Source organism: Acanthaster planci, linkage group LG07 (assembly GCF_054643075.1).
Source record: "Acanthaster planci isolate LZ-2023a linkage group LG07, COTS_SCS, whole genome shotgun sequence".
NCBI lineage: Eukaryota > Metazoa > Echinodermata > Asteroidea > Valvatida > Acanthasteridae > Acanthaster > Acanthaster planci.
The window spans coordinates 2,943,562-2,961,145 of NC_141783.1; the positions used below are offsets into that span (position 1 = coordinate 2,943,562).

The 17,584-nt window shown below is 41.3% G+C and overlaps 2 long non-coding RNA genes and 1 pseudogene across 3 annotated transcripts; all 3 read right to left on the minus strand.

The window, feature by feature from the left end:
- Positions 1–7: 7 nt before the first annotated feature.
- On the minus strand, positions 8–2,767 carry LOC147798528 (uncharacterized). The gene is made up of 3 exons (XR_015425783.1): positions 2,048–2,767; positions 1,666–1,815; positions 8–1,506 (listed from the first exon to the last, which is right to left on the minus strand). It is a non-coding gene; the product is annotated as an uncharacterized LOC147798528 (long non-coding RNA).
- A 514-nt stretch (positions 2,768–3,281) lies between these two features.
- Positions 3,282–4,407, minus strand: LOC110990860 (uncharacterized). The gene is made up of 3 exons (XR_015425797.1): positions 4,229–4,407; positions 3,552–3,934; positions 3,282–3,435 (listed from the first exon to the last, which is right to left on the minus strand). It is a non-coding gene; the product is annotated as an uncharacterized LOC110990860 (long non-coding RNA).
- A 938-nt stretch (positions 4,408–5,345) lies between these two features.
- Positions 5,346–7,268, minus strand: LOC110990840 (uncharacterized; annotated as a pseudogene). Its single transcript, XR_015425981.1, has 2 exons — positions 6,639–7,268; positions 5,346–5,939 (listed from the first exon to the last, which is right to left on the minus strand). The product of XR_015425981.1 is annotated as an uncharacterized LOC110990840 (transcript).
- Between the last annotated feature and the right edge of the window lie 10,316 nt (positions 7,269–17,584).

Genomic DNA, 17,584 nt, shown 5'->3' on the forward strand with positions numbered 1-17,584 from the left:
TAAGTGAATGCTGGTTATACTAGGCTGCAAGCTCTGCCAAGAATGACCAGCACCCCAACATGACCCACCCCCTGTCCACTCAACAGGACTGTGCCACTAAAATATGGGGGTGTACACAAAAGTGGGCCTATACATAACAAATTTCATGTGGGCAGTGTAGACTAGTACCCTACATGTTGATTCCGCAAATTCCGTTCGTTTTCTGTGATTGCGGAAAATCATTGGCTCTACAAGTTCATGAGATAAGATGAAAACAAAATATTAATGGTGACAAAACTGTATCAGCTTTGCCAACGAATGGACCATAATCCACCTATAAAATAGAAATTACGTAACTCAACTTCTTTTTGAGATTCTTTCTTTCAGAGAAGTCATATTGGGTAAAATGGCCTGAAAATCCTCAAACGAAAGCTTTTTGGCTGATACAATTCTCAGCCGTTTAAAGCTAATTTGGTTTATCCTCCAGTGCAGAGTTCGCTCCTCACTGAGAAAGCTGTAGTCGACACTCAATTGACAGACTATACAAATAAGATACAGAAGTGGCCAGCAACATGTAAGTAGAAACACCACACAATGCATAGAATGCAATACCAAGTATCATTAACACAAGGATATGTGTTGCAAGAGGGGGGTTGACTTCACCTTAACATTTCCCTCTCAAAACAAGTGATTGCATTCACAATGTCTCCCACATCCGTGAATCCAGCAATTCTGCCAGAACGTGTGTTGTACACAAGGTCCATCTTCACCTTCCTCTTGTCAAGTGCCAAAGAAACATTGAGTTGATATTAAATCTGGGAGAGATGTCACGGTGATGTCCCCAATTATTTTTGTCAACATGTCTACATTGATACCAGTGCGAGGATTCCCAGAATGGGAATATGGGTTGAGGGTACTTGGATGGGGAAGCTGCAGAAAACTGCTGTCTCTGATGAGATTGTATGCTGATGTAGACTTATGATGTTATGCGATGCACCAGTGAATCAAGGCAGGATGCCATCTCATACCTTTTCCTTTGGTAGCACTTTTCTTCTGCTGCTCCCAGAGAAGAAATCCTGGGGAAGTTTCACCCAAAAGCTTCTTCAAAGCACTGTCATTTTTCTTAATGCAGAGCTGTAACTCCTCATATTGGTCAAGAGGGAGCACTGTACCCTCTTTCACTACCATGCTATCTTGGATGTCATCAAGGATACCCTCCTTCTGAGTTGACTCTTTTCTACGCTGAGCAGATTTGCTTTCTTGATGAGATCTTTCTGACTCAACAAATCATTCCTTGCTGAAGAGCTCGTGCTGACATCTATGCTGGAACTTTTTGCAGTGAGTCATCTGTGATCCAAAGATGCAAGATCACCTCTGTGATTTCACAAAACTTGGCATTTGGTAGTTGAAGCCAAACCATTTACAAACAGATCATTACGGTACAGTTAATGATTTTTCGGATCCAGCTAGTGGGGGCCATCAGGTTGGGGCTGCGGGGCATTGCAGTATGCTGAGTCGAGTTATGTTCTGCAAAACAAAAACAAATATGGAGAACAATTTTAAATTTTGCTGTTGCAGCATTGACTAGTAAGTTTTCCAATGTTCTCAAAGAGTGAGACCGAATTATACTAACCGTATACATGACCTCTTAAGTTTTATGTTAAGGAATTCAAAAGGATATCTTACGAGTCAGGACGATATCGGGCGGTGACAACATCTCCGTGAAAGGAACAGAGATCGCAAACATATTGGCATTCCTGGGGATCGGTGTCATCGTCGTCCCTGTCCTCATCGTCGTCCCTCAAACCCAGCTCCGCGTTAAACCATGGGGCGTTCCTGCGAAAAAAAAAAGAAAATGCAGAATCAGAAAAGAATGCCTCGGTGCTTGCAGCACCACGTGACGAAAAAATCTTTGCCCCTTCATCAGAAATAACGAACATGTATGATCGAGCTATTGTACCTGTAATTTGTATACCGGACGTAGAGAGCAAACGAATTACAGCATAATTTTAAGTTGCTTTTCGAGTCATAATTAAAAACAATTCTGGAATGATCATGGGGAACTTACCGGTTAGTAAATGGATTTCGGAGATCTAAGTATTCCCTTGCAGCTGCCTGTACATCCGGCGTCACGTTTGGCTGGGCATTGGGAACATTGTCCACCATAGTGCTGAATGAATAAAAAAGCGATAACGACACTCAGTTGGGACACTTAAAAAAAATTCATAATTTTTGTTGTCATCACTACACAGATATGCATATGTATAATGAGCTGATGAGACCGATTCATGCATAACTAGGTTAAACGGAAAAAAGACAAAAGGCCATGAACAATTAAAGCAGGAAAATGCAAACATTATGCTACCTACAGTATATGTTTGCACAAATAGTAAAGAAACTAAGAACAAAACCAAACAAAATTTGACGTTTTGGGTACACTTCACTTAATAAAACCGGTTGAACAAAAACTCCAATGGCAAACAAGAAGTTACAGACAACTGATCAAACACATACATGGGTAATTCAAGAAATAACTCGGCTTCCAGTACATAAGCTTGAACAAGTCTTCCAGGAGAAAACAGACATTTTCAATAAACTTTTTTCAATATTGTAAATTAATGAAGGATTGCATCCGCACAAGAGTTAATCAAATAAAAACATGAAAAAGTTAAATGGGAATAACATCTTTATCAATACATTTCCACAGTTAATCTCCATCTTCACTCCAGACGGTGTTTATGGAGAGGATACATTACTCCAATCCAAACGGATCCAAACGGCGTTTACCCTTGACCCCCTTACAGTTTCCCACCTTCATTTCCTCCTCCGTAAACAGTTTGCGAACAAGAATCAGAGCATAATTTGGTATAGAAGTGGCACTGTCTCTTGCTTCGCAAACTGTCGCAGGAGAAAGAGTTGTCGATGGTTGCATTATGGGGGTCCTTGGGAAGGACAGGGCTGAGTGGGGTTGGACTGCTTTAATACTGCCAGGATGGCGGGATGATCCACTAGGGTGATCACTTCGGGAGCAGGAGGGTAAGATGGAGGGTTTGCTGGTTCGTCAGGTCGACATGAGGGGAGGAAACTTGGATGAGATCTCAAGTCCCGCATGCACTCCCAGATGTCATTTACTTGCTGTGCCAATCATGTCAGCTTTGGGTCTTCTGGAAGTGTTGAGCTCACCCGTCCCTTGTGCAGCTGTGTGCTGCTTTGCAAAACTGGCCAAGGAATAGGGTCCTGAACACACACCAAGAAATACAGATGAACCCCATTAATCAGAACTGAATCAGATGGCTGTTGTTTTTTTGTCTTTTTTCTTTTCTTTCTTTTTTTTGGATTTTTTTTGTCTGGGATGTCGTTAGTTGGTGGTTGTTTGGCAAGATGGAGCGATCAACCCCTCGTCTTCAGTGGCCATCAGTTTCCTCTACCAGAGGGATTCTGGAAAGGGAATGGTATCTGTGAGACAAAGAAACAAAAAGGGTTAATCATAGCATACAGTAAAGATATATACATGATACATGTTGGAGCAGCAAATTTCAGTAATTCTTCAACAATGTTCGAGAGGTTATTACCTTGGGAAGCAGTAGCTTGTACAGAGATGCACATGACAGGCAGTGCCACCAAAGTATGTCTTAACTGGGAATCCAGATGGCATTTTCTTTTTGTCTCTGGCACACTGCTTGCAGACCTTTGTTAGAAATTTGAAATTTGCAGAAATTTGTTACCCATGTTGACCAGGATATGGAGTCTGCCAAAGTTGTGGAGTGGCACTGGTGGCATCTCAGGCTGCCTTCTGCTCTGTGCGCCATGAGCTTAGCCTTGGAGCAACTGCTCTGCAATGTCCATGGTGAAATAGCAGTGATTCAGAGGTCCACATTCATCCTGGGAGGTGTCATCCTCAGACTCACTGGGCAACTCCTGCATGTGGCTCTTGTAGCAGATCCAGGCAGTTGCACTTGAAAAGAGAAAAACAGTGAAATGGACATTTCATGAAATTTACCATGAAAATCAGAATTACTGTATCCAAAACAGAATGTAGAATTGAATTGAAGCAAACTATAAAAGATCATTTCCAAATTAATGATTTGTTTTTGACTGGCTATCATGCATGTTAACTTGGGAAGTATGTGAATTATCCGATATTAATGTTTCCTTACATTTTTGTCACTGTTGAATTAATTTGTTAGGTGTGTTTTCTTCCTGTGTGAGAATTAGATTCTTAGATGTACAAACGATCCTCAATGTCTACCTGCTGGAGTGATAGATCCTGTCAAACGTTTTGTTCTGGAAATCGTAATTGGTCAGTCATCCCCTGCCCTGAGAGTGTGATAAAATGTACAGTGATTAATCAGATCTCATAATATCATATTTCACATACTGTTTACAGTATAGTTTCAATGTACACTTCATTGTTTTCAACGTGCTCCTGGAGATCTGCCATTGGTACTATCCATGGAAAGTGAGACATTTTTCCATGATGGCCTTTGAATGGTGACCACTGAATGAATGTCCTGTTGAGAGAATTCAATGCCCCAAAATTGGGACAGTTCTCCCTGTGGTAATGACTGATGTATGCAACAGTTTGGATAATGAGAGGAACTTAAACAATCTACTTCTCTCCTGGACCACCTGATTTTGCGGTGCTTCCAATACCAAATCCACCCAAAAATTTGGTTGTAATAGTGCGCAGTGGGAACATGTCAAATTTTTAATATTTAATATAAATATGAACATGATTTTGTCAACGCCTTCAAATACCGGCCACCAAATCCACCGAAAACATTGTTATTTCATAATTCTAGTTTCTCTGTAGACTCTCATTCATCACTTCTCTACTTCCTCACAACCAGGTTGTCAACTGGACCTCAATATGAAGCAATCAGTCAATCAGAACTACAATTCATGTGATGCAACAAGATCTAAAAACAGAAAAGTTTTGAATGGTTAAGAATCTTACTTTGTTGGTCAGGGGCGACTTGACAGCATTTCTGCCTCAAGATAACCTGGTCCCCCAAACATGTCTTTCCAAGTCTTTCAATTCATCATTGGTTAGTGAAACAATAGCTGCTGTGGATATCTAAATTAAAATGAAACAGTATATTTGTTTTACTACATGTATAAGGAGATCTAGTTTTTGTTGGCATTCTTTTCAGTCGGACTAAAAGTAATGTTGGAAAAGACACTTCAGTCTACAGTCAAATGTTATGGTGGAAACCATTACACATAATCCTCTGCTGTAATATATTAATGGTTTACTTACCACCTGTCTCGTGTCCATGGACTACCTTCTGCACTTCCCCTTCATCAATTGGCTCCGCCTTTCTGTCCTCTTCTGCTTTCATTGTGCCACCTGCATATTTTGTAAATTATTGAAGTTTTATTTTGCCATTGTGATGCACACACAGATTCAACATATTTTTTGGTAGCAGACGATCCCTTGCACTTTTTGTTATGGAGGTGTCTCCCATTCCACCAGCTCCATTTTTGATGGTTGTCAGGACATAATGCTCATCATCGGGATTAATACCTGCTTTTTTCCATTCCCACTGTAATCTCAGCATCCAACTCTTCCAGAGTCTTGGCAAGGGCTAAGGGGGTAAGGCCAAGCCACGCCTTTCATGTTGGGGAAAAGGGTTTCCAACTCTGGGTGGTCCTCTTGATTAAGATCCAGGGGTTCAAAAGAAACCTCCCCATAGTGAACATGGGACTTCCCAACCTTAACAGGTGTGTGATGAATTACATCTCTTCCTCCCTCCAACCTGAACCGCAAATTACCTGGCATGAAGGCCTTTTCCAGCTCATTCAGGACATGTGGGGGCTTAAGGATACTGATGCCCTTGGCTCTGAACTTCTTGTACTGGGCCTCATAGTGCAACTTTTTTGGTTTTTGTTGTCACTCGTATCGCAAGGCAATCTTCTGCAGTCAAGTCGTTTGTCTCCTTGCTGCAGGATGCCAACATCTGTTAGGGGAAAAACGGGAAAATAGACATTAGACACCTGTAGACCATTGGCTCTGTCCAGCTTTTCATCGATCATGCTATTGAAGATCTTCAGTTTATGCCTCCTCCATACTGCACCTACATTGACAGCCATTTCCTTTGATCACAACATGTCTAGATCGTGCTCCATACCATCCAGTAGGACTGAGGCAGATGCTCTGTTGTTTTCATCTCCTATTGCCCCAATAAGTGGCTGAGTAATGAAAGTTAAGTCTGGGGCATGAGGCTCATAAACAGTTACTCTCTCTCTCCGTCCTTCTCTACCTCGCACTTGATGACTGCAAATGCAGCACGAAACGCTTTGTCTGGTAGCAGACGATTCCTTGCACTTTTTGTTATGGAGATGTCTCCCATTCCACCAGCATCGTCCTTGATGGTTGTCAGGACATAATGCTCATCATCGGGATTAATACCTGCTTTTTTCCATTCCCACTGTAATCTCAGCATCCAACTCCTCCAGAGTCTTAGCAAGGGCGTGGGGGTAAGGCCAAGCCACGCCTTTCATGTTGGGGAAAAGGGTTTCCAACTCTGGGTGGTCCTCTTGATTAAGATCCAGGGGTTCAAAAGAAACCTCCGCATAGTGAACATGGGACTTCCCAACCATAACGGGTGTGTGATGAATTACATCTCTTCCTCCCTCCAACCTGAACTGCAAATTACCTGGCATGAAGGCCTTTTCCAGCTCATTCAGGACATGTGGGGTCTTAAGGATACTGATGCCCTTGGCTCTGAACTTCTTGTACTGGGCCTCATAGTGCGACTTTTGTGGTTTTTGTTGTCACTCGTATCGCAAGGCAATCTTCTGCAGTCAAGTTGTTTGTCTCCTTGCTCCAGGATGCCAACACCTGTTAGGGGAAAAATGGGAAAATAGACATTTGATGTTAAGTTTTTGACAGAAATATGGTAAATGGTAGAAATCCTGACTTTTAGACTAAAAGCTCCATCCATCCCCTTTTAGAGCGGTGGTACTTTCGAGCAGTGGTACGCTACTGTTTGACTGAGTATATCTAATACATGAGCATCAGGCACAGTATCTGCCTCTAATGATGCACAATTTGAGATTAAACACTGGCAAATCCACAAAGATTATCTGTCAAGTTTATGGGCAAAATTTAACATGCAGCTTAACAAGCCTGGGATAACACAGCAACTAGCAATAGTAAATATTTTGCAAACAGTAAAATAATGTTCCAAGAGTGACTTTAGATATGACACATGCACCAGATAGGCTTTCGAGTGTCAATGCACTCAAGCAGTTCAGTTCACAGTTCAGTGTCCATTCAGTCCAACACATACATGTAGTCTTTGTATTTAAGAGGCATGCCACATTGTCTCTTGGGTCTGCTGGTGTGCGGATTGGACTGTTCACTCACAACTGGTGGACTTGCAACGGGTGGGGTATCTATCATGCCCTTTGGAGAAGGTGGAGCATGATCCTTGAGTATGTCACTACTGTCCACAGTTGGAAGTTGCTTGGTAGTCTCCATTCCAGGCGGTTTGGTGTCGTTCGCGTTCTGCATGAATTTTCGCACATGACTCGTATTGCACGAATACTGGGCACCTTCAGGTGACGTGACTACGACGCTGTTGCCAGATCTGCTCACAACAGTGAATGGTTCGGGGTGTTCTTGCATTGGACCTATGCCCTTCTCGGAAAGCAGAATCCCCATGAACACGAGCACCCGGTTGGCTGTGCGACAAAGGTAGGATGGATCAGGGCAGCTGCACGATGAAGATGTACGGAGTGCAGCTCGAAGGAGAAGTCCATACCATCCTGGCGAACAGAGACATGACAATTCGTGGACCGACTCCGCACACTTCACAACCATGTGACAGATGATGACGATAACCCAGGCTTCTTCTTGTTGTAGCTGCACCCATGGCTGTCAACGAGGATGGATTGGCTGCACTGGGATCCACCTGCAACAACCTTGAAGGTGACAGGGTCTTGTTTACCAAGGCACAGTAGGTCGTCGGGTATGGATGGACCTGGCAGGGGTTCTTCCTCGGACAGCTGGGGAACCGTGAAATCTGACGTCAAACCTCATCGGCTTGGGAAGAAGTGGAGACTGTTGCGGCTCTTGATCCACACGGCATACTCGGCACATCCAAACCTCCAGAAGGCTTGGGTCGGCAACCACGCAGAGGTACTCTTCTGACGAAAAAGCCAGAATTGCACTCGCGATGTTGCCAATCACCACAGTGGTCACAACTGAAGGCTTGATGAGAGGCTCGAACTGCTTTCCCACACTCAGTGCAAGGATATCGCGAAGCCATGATCTTGAGAATGAAGTCTTGACTTGAAGCAGTAGTGAACTCGATGTATCTTAACTTGACAGTGTCTAGTCTCGAAGATGAGTGAAAAGCCTAGTGGTCTTGGAGTTTTTGTAGAATCTAGAGGGATTCTGAATGAAGTTCCTTTGACCATTCACATCTTTCGACATACTTCCAAAAGAAATGACATTGAAGCTGCTTTCAATGGTTAAGTGGCAGACTTGACCACAATTTTCTTTCAAGTGGCGCCATTATGATTGGGTTTTCGTGCTGGCGTGGTTGCAGTTGCGCTTCATAGAGCACGAATAGAAATTGTGGATTCTCCCGAGACTACCAAAGGGGGAAGGTTGATGGCCAGCCCCCAAATAGCCCCAAAATGGTGATGCATACTACGCCTGCCCCCCCCCAAAATATTACACTGCTTCCGTTTATTTGTCTGTCAAATTTTATTGCAAAAAGAAGTCATTCAAATCTTGTACAATCATAAACAGCACATTATTAATACATTTATTTAACCGGCCCGTGTGCCTCCGGTCGGTCGTACAGTACTATCGCAAATTGTACTACAAAGTTTGTGATAGAACTGTACGGCTGGAGGTGCTAGGGCTATTATTTTACCAATTCATGAAGAAAAGAAGTCACTCAAATTATTGCATGCCAAAAGCTGCAATTTCAGTTGTGTTTGTTTCCATTTTCTTTATGCTTATACTGCACGCTGAACTTAAATTCAAGTTTGTTTTCCAACAACGTTCTCCCGCAGCGCTCAATGTCTTCCGCGTAGACCGCTCTGATGTACAGTGTGACCATTGGCATCAAGACTTCATAGGATCACCTCTAATAAAAAGAGAAAAACATGGCGACGGCAGTAACAATTCGACAAATTATATTTTTTCATATTCATTATCTTAATTTAATATTCCCAACAATACAAGTCAACAGAGAAGAGAATATGGGAACAATGCTGTCACTCCTCTTTCGACATTCGTGGCCGGGAAAAATGCTTCCCTTGGTCAGATTCAATGTGGAAATTCATAGGGTACGAGTTAACTTGGGTACGAGTTAACAGGAGTACGACTTGACTTGGGTACAAGTCAAAATACATGTAGCTTGTACCCCATATGAAACTCCTCCAAATTCATCTCCAAAATGGTCCTTAAACTGTATAATGTGCCCGGCTTAGGAACAAGTGAGAATCAGAGATTCCAGTTATGATGCTAAGGTTTACTCACATTTGGGAAGAAAAAACAAATTTACCCTTTAAATGAGAAACGGTCTTGTCATCGAGCACGATGCCACCATCTTATTCAATTAGCAATTTGAAAGGTAACGTCCTGGAGACAACACATACTGTGTGCTAGTCTCTAGCAGACCATTCACAAAAAGCATGCCTTGTCAATACAGGCGTACTGACAACTGATTCTGAGCGCATAATGTCCGGTGTACAGGGAAAGAGTTCCGTATAAAGGACACCACTTGTCACTCTGTGCACAAAACCCTATAGTACCGGTCTGAAAAACTTTCAGTGTTTTCCAAGTAACGACTTGGTTTTTTTCCCTCCTAAATTCAACTTTTTGGACATGTTTTTGCTTTGTGATGGCTATTAAGTCACCGAAGGGAAGAATTGCGGGTGTCTGTCATGTCCGTATATGGAACTCTTCCTATGTATAGTTTCAAGTTTCAATGTAATCACAGCTACTGGACAAAGCCTAGGCTATGGAAGGCACTCAGACCCTACTATCTCCTGACCATGTCCAAATGTTAAAAAAGGGGATTTGTAAGAGCCCAAGTTACTCAGACTGGTAAGTACATGCACAAAGGCATAGGAGTGAACATAATGAACAGACATTATCATTAGACAGCAAGCTGCTTAACATAAAACATTTAAAGCAAGTACTCATGCTAGGCTGACCTGCAGTTCAAACAAGTTACGATGAAAATATAAAACATTACTGGCCTCTATGAATGGTTGAATTCTTTCATATAACTGAAACGATTGGTAGGGACTGCTGTAAATGTCGTACATGTATCTGTAGGTATGACTGCAATTGCTGAGCGGAAGTTTGACTTCAATCCTTTCAAACACCCCTGCGAAGTTTTACTACTTTCCCCTTCAAGGCTGATTGTGTGGCTTTAAATCAAATCCACATTTCAAGGCAGGTGGAATATGGCGGAACAGAGAAGTCTATTTCACACTTTCCTTAGTGGCAGAGACTGGGCCCTGTTGTTGAGCTGGGATTAGATTCAGATTGCAGTAGCCCAATTTGATGTCCGCTTCCAATGCTTTAGCCAAAATGTATGGGTCGTACAATGATGAAGTACCGTTGACTTTGATAGCACTGAATACTCTCCACACTTCTTGAAATCCAAATTGGATACTGCAAGTCCAAACTGTTCGTTCATGGACAGTAGACAAACAGCATTTAAAGAAAGGTCCAGATGGGATAAGGCGTTCTGGTACTGCTGCACTGCCCTGTCCTCTTCTTGAAGTTTGCCAACAAACGACCCCAAATCAAATTTTGCTATTTTCAATTGTTACATGGTCTCGATACATCATCATTCCAACCATTTCTAAAACACAGAAAAGCAAACATGAGCGGAAATCCCAACCAATTGGCAGAGAATCATAATTTCGATGAAAGTAAGGAATGATGAAAGCATCAAAAGAACATGAGGTACATGTAGCACGTGCATATGCGTGGCTAACTGGTATCATTTAGTAGGGAACATAGAGGGAACCAGGGAAATTCTTAAGTCATTTGGGGAATATAAGTGTGCACATGCTCAAAACAAAAAAGAAAATAGTGCTCTCATCATAACTAATGAATATTAATTTTTTAATCCCAGGGGGGACAAACTTAGGGGACTCTCCAATTGCATCCTCTCCTTCCATTGACGACATCGTAGCTGATGGTTTCCAGTTATCCCATTTGGTTAGATCGCTTCATCAAAATGATAAATTTTTTTAAATGATTAAAATATTCCTTTGCAAAGTGAGTTTTATGAAAGTTCAAACTTTTGACATAAACTGTTGAAAAACAAAAAAGGTCTGTCCAGCTACAGCCAGGGTAGTGTAGAACAGCGGCAAGCAAATACTTGCATGGCCAATGGGTGTGCATCCAGTCATAGCACTGACATGAAGGCGTTGTCTCATCGTTTCCAAGCACCACAATATACTCCTTATTGGTCTCTGTGAAACTGCATACCTTGAAGCTGCTGCCAGCCCTTTCAATTTGACAATCTTCAGCACTTGGTAGCTTCTTCATGCAATGCAGTATGAATTCCTTTGGCCAGTTCTGTAGGAACTGAGGGATTGCCTTCGAGTTGCTTTCTGTGTACCTGCAATTTAAAAACCAAAGCACAATACAGTACAATGAAAACAGGTGCCCAAATTTTACTTTATCTCTTTTAAGTTATAGAAAACTTTTATCCCATGAGCAATACATCAAGTTGCAAATACTCAATGTACGGAATATCCAAACCATTGGAGGTAGTGATTTGAAGACTGAGATTGTTGTTCTTCAACCTGTTTCCAGCGGGCTGGAAAAAGTGGTGGAATCATTCTTCAGTAATGGTTGATACCATAGAACCAGTGTCAATAAGACAAGTTGTTTCTATGCCAGAAAATTTCACACTCAAAGTCGGACATGCAGCAACAAATTGATTTTCTTGCTGAGCTGAAGTGTTTAGGGTCTTCCAAATCCCTCCCATCCTCTGGATCCAGGCTGGCGAGTGGCGTTAGTTTCCCTGACTACTTTTAGAGGCTTTAGAGGATTTCTTAAGTTCTGCAATCATGTCTTCAGCATTTTTTAGCTTGAGCTGATAACACTTGTCAGCAGTGTGTCTGTCTTGATGACAAAAGGAACATTCTGGTGTATTTGTCCTAGACCGAGGACGACTCGTCTTAGAGGCCTGTAATTCTTTGACTGCCTTTGTTAATTCGTCAATCTTCTGCTGCTGTTTTTGCAACATCTCCATCATTACAACAGTGTCAGGCTTGACATGAGCAGCTTCTACAACAACCTTGGATTGAGATTCAACCCGTAAAGAGGATTCTTCTGCCCACACAATTGCTTCGCTATATCCGGATCTTCTCTAATACATATCTTTAAGTGCTTTCTCAGGATGCTATCTGATACCCCTTCAGCAAATTGGTGGTTCATGAGATGTTCTTTGTTTTCCATGAGATGAGGAGATTTGCGCTTTGCTCTCTCAAACAGATCTAATAGACTATGAGAAAAATCACGTAGCTTCTCGCCCTCTTTCTTCCTTCGATCAAAGAAAGCCCATTGAAGGTGTACAGATGATCCCTGTACCCCAAATACTTCACGGCCGGGCCACTCAAATGTTGATAGACAAAATTTACCTTTTCCTCCTTAGACAGAGGTTGAGCTTCTATAGCAGAACGCATATCAACTATCCAATCTTCACATTTCCCATCAGCTACCCCTGAGAAAGTTGGTAGTTTCTTCAGACTTGGTAACAGCAGAAATGTGGGCTTAGCTTCAGCCTTTGGAGCAGACACTGTAAAATCCACTCGGTTAAAATATCCGGTTTTCGGTTAAAGCTTATTTCACCCCCTTTCGACTGTATTTTAACTGTGTCCTTCCACCTCTCCTCTCAACCACTTTTTAACCGTGCTTTGACCCAGTCCCCTCTCCATTGTTATTTAGCACTAATCATCTCCCTCTGGGCCACAAAATGAACACCCATTTTAACCGAGTATCAATGACTTGCCCAAACCACAGAACCAACTCCGACTAATTGGATTGTGTTATTCAACCGGAGAGACAGTACACCTTCCTTAACTTAAGATTTATTTCTTGTATATCGATATTACCGGCCAGACTTCACAGGCTGTAGCTCCAAGTCCAACGCTCTGCCCAAAATGCTACTTAGAAAACCGTGACGCCTTAGAAAGTAGAGGCCCATTTCTATACGCATGTTTCGCATTGCGTTGTGTTCACGATGCATTCACGTGTTTCACTTCCACGGACACCAAAAATGGCTCCATTTAATTAAATCGGTCATTTCATCTAATTATTCAAATAGACACAACTTTTTCTGATTAACAGAATGTAGGCCTACATACAGGAGGTTTTTTGGTGTTATTCATTTGAGCGCGTATATTTTGTATTATGCAAAGTCAATTGTTTTTATTGTACATGGACACGCACATTTCCAAAGGTGGTTCTGCAGTGTGTGGTTCATAAACTTTATCTGCTGGTCCCTCCATCTCCAGGTCACTAACATAATAATAATAATAATGCGCTTATATTGCGCCCTTTCCACTAAAAGTGTTCAAAAGTGCATTACAAAGATGAAATTGCTCGACTAAAATCAAAGTTAACAATCATCACTGTTCACAATTAATAAGTGACTAAAAACTGACATATAAAATTTTTAAAAATTATACAACTAAATATCACCATACACAAAAAACCTCCAAGACAAAAACATCTCAAACTCAAATAGACCGTAAATAAACATACCTTTAAAGAAAAGCTTGCCTAAACAAATGTGTTTTGAGCTTAGTTTTAAATGACGTCATACAATCCGCACCCCTAACATTAGCAGGAAGCATATTCCACTGCTGTGGTGCTGCAGCTAAAAATGACCAACTGCCCAAAGTTGCCAAAAGTTTGCCTCTCAGACATTCCAACAACAGTTGATTGGATGATCTTAAATTATACCGAGATGGTGTCCTAAGAATAACGAGATCAGTTAAATAAACCGGTGCAAGACAGTAAATGCATTTAAAAACAATCAGTAATATTTTAAACTGAATTCGAAATTCAACTGGCAACCAATGTAATTCCTTTAATAAAGGAGTAATACGACAAAATCTATTGTTATGTGTAACCAATCTGGCAATGGCTGCAGCATTTTGAATGCATTGAAGCTTGGCAAGTTGTGCTTTAGGTAACCCACAATACAAACTGTTACAATAATCCAATCAACTGGTAATAAAAGCATGAGTCAAGGTAATAAGAGACTGTTTACTCAGATGCTTACTTATCCGCCTGAGATTATGCAGATAACAAAAACCAGTGGAGCATACCTTATTTATCTGTTCATCCATTGTTAATCTGCAATCAAACAAAACCCCTAAATTTCTAACAAATTTCGTAGGTCGATATTAGACATTCCAACTGTGAAATGTGAGGAATATGAACTTTTTCCAATTGTCTTTTGGTCCCTAAAACCAAGAATTCAGTTTTATCAGTATTGAACATCAACCTATCACGACATACATGTAACCATTCAGGAATATCCAATATACAACTTTCTAAAGCAGCAACAGCTGCATGTTAAGTGAATTACCGGCTTAAAGGAAAGATACAATCGTGTATCATCAGCGTGACAGTGCACGTCCAGAAGATGAGGATGAATAACATCAAAAAGTTTGGAAACATATAATGAAAATAATAACGGTCCTACACAGGACCCATGTGGAACCCCACATGTCAAATCAAACCGAGTGTTATTAATACAAACATGCTGACTATGGCCTCTCATATGTGATTTAAACTAATCTAAGGCCACACCAGTGACTTCAAATTTATATTCAAGCCAGTCCAACAAAATATCATGATTAACCGTGTCAAAAGCAGCACTTAAATCAAGCAACACCAACAAAACAACATGTTGACGATTCAACTTCAAAAGAATATGCAGCAATGCAGTATCTGTGCTAAAATGCTTCTGATATGCAGATTAAAATTGATAATATAAACCATTGGCTGTTAAATGCTCATGAAACTGATTAAAAATAGCCCTTTCAACCAATTTAGACAAAAATGTCAATTACTAATCGGACGAGCGTTTTCTGGAATAAAATCAAGATTAACTTATGAATTAGGGTGACAATTGCATTTTTCCATGTATCAATAAAAACACTAGTTTCTAAAAACTTATTTATAATATCAGTAATAACTGGAAGCAGCACCTCAGCACAGTTAGCTACTACAGTTGTGGGAGCTGGATCATGAAATTAAGTTTTCAATGCAGAGTTTTTAATCATTTTTTAACATCCAATTCAGTTAAGGGTGAAAACACACTCAATTGATTAACCGGAACATTCATAATACAGGATGAAAATTGGGGAGTTCTATTTGAAAACTGCTGGTCATTTAAAGTTTTTTTAATATTTCTAATTTTCTTCACAAAATGTTTTCCAAAATCATTCGCAGTGATATCATCATAGTTGTTCTCAGGAAACCAATGACCAGACTGACCAGTAAGCAAATTACTTGTCACCTTGAATAACAGTGTAGTATCATGACAGTTTTCATTGATGACCCTAGAATAAAATTCAAATCTAGCCCGATGAAGTAAACGATTAGCACGATTACGACATGCCTTAAAAGTGAGCAAATCAGCAGGCAAATTAGTACGTCGCCATTTGCGTTCGTTCGGTTTTCCTTCTCACTCTAATAGCATCCTTAACCTCTGAATTAAACCAAGGCATTAGATGACATGAGATTGTCTTATACTTTAAAGGTGCATGACAATTCAATAGGTCTGCCAATGTGTTATTGTAACAGTCGACTAATTCCTCCAATGAATTGGGTGGAGCTGCACACAATGAAGATATGCTAAGATCATCCTTAGATTTGTCAAGATCAATACTTCTAATATTCCTGAAACAGCGTTGTTTAACTGAGACTGACGGTTTCACAAAGGAAAGTATGTAAAATAGTGAAAATGATCAGAAATCAAACGGTCTGGAGATATGCTTTGGACTAAGGCATCATTAATTAAATCTAATGTATGCCTAAGATGATTAGTAGGACAATGGACACGTTGCTCAAGATTCATTTGAGTTCAAAAGATCCATAAATCAGCAAATGATACGATCCACAATTAACAAGCCAGTCAGAATACTCAAATGATGAAAAGACAGTTACTTGATTTGCATCAACTCTCATTGTATCTCGAAATAAGAGAGCCATACCACCTCCAACTCTTTCAGAGTGCACACAACCAACCAACTTAAATCCAATTGAATTGTGCCATTACCGGCATCTTCAGTGCCCAAAAAAGAGGGTTGTAAGCGTTTACCGGAATCTTAAAATACCGTTAGAATATCAACTTGTTCTGGCAATTAATGACCCCCCATGATATGACTCATTTCTGATACATGTATTCAGTTCCTCTAAGACCTGGTTAAACTTGGTCATGAAAGGCCCAGTGACATCCTTAATAACTTTGTTAATTCTCCCCTGAAGTTTCTGATTTTGAAACATTTCTTTATTCAAGTTTGGGATTTTCAGATTGATTTCCTTAATTTCACTATTTATTTGCTTAACAAGTTTCCTAGATTCTTTGGCATTTGCACTGTTATCTTCATACTTTTCCCCAATTTTGATGAAGTGGTTTGGACTATTTTCCTTAGCCTGATCAATCTGATCAATCTTAGCTTCAAGTACCTACATGTATGTGAGGTTCCTGGATGCAGTTTTCATAGTTTTTTGCCTGATTTTTTCTTGCACCACTCTCTTGGAGTTCTGTGGCTTTTGAATGGCAGGTTGAAAGTTTCCTCACAGGGACTGCAGGAGTGGCATCATCTTCATCTTTGAAATCTGGAAGAATGTGCATGGTATGTGGTTTCCCCTTCTTCAGATCAGACAATGTGGCCAGGCAGTGGGGGCAAAAGTATTGGCCATTAGGCCCTGTCAATCCCAGAATCTTGGCAATCCATTTCCAATCCCCACCCCACGTCAATTTACATTTTTGTAGATTTTTGGGGACCCTGTGATCCTCACGCTTTTGGCCTCAGATGAAGATGAAGCACTCTGGCAGTACCTTCAATCAGGGCAGATCTAGCGGTTATTGGCAAGAAGGGGCATTGGCAAGAAGGAGCATTGGTAAGAAAGGGCATTGGCAAGAAGGGGCATTGGCAAGAAGGGCCATTGGCAAGAAGGGGCATTGGCAAGAAGGGGCATTGGCAAGAAGGGGCATTGGCAAGAAGGGGCATTGGCAAGAAGGGCCATGGGCAAGAAGGGCCATTGGCAAGAAGGGCATTGGCAAGAACGAGCATTGGCAAGAAGGAGCATTGGCAAGAAGGGGCATTGGCAAGAAGGGGCATTGGCAAGAAGGGGCATTGGCAAGAAGGGCCATGGGCAAGAAGGGCCATGGGCAAGAAGGGCCATTGGCAAGAAGGGCCATTGGCAAGAAGGGCATTGGCAAGAAGGGGCATTGGCAAGAAGGAGCATTGGCAAGAAGGGCCATTGGCAAGAAGGAGCATTGGCAAGAAGGGGCATTGGCAAGAAGGGCCATTGGCAAGAAGGGGGCATTGGCAAGAAGGGGCATTGGCAAGAAGGGACATGGGC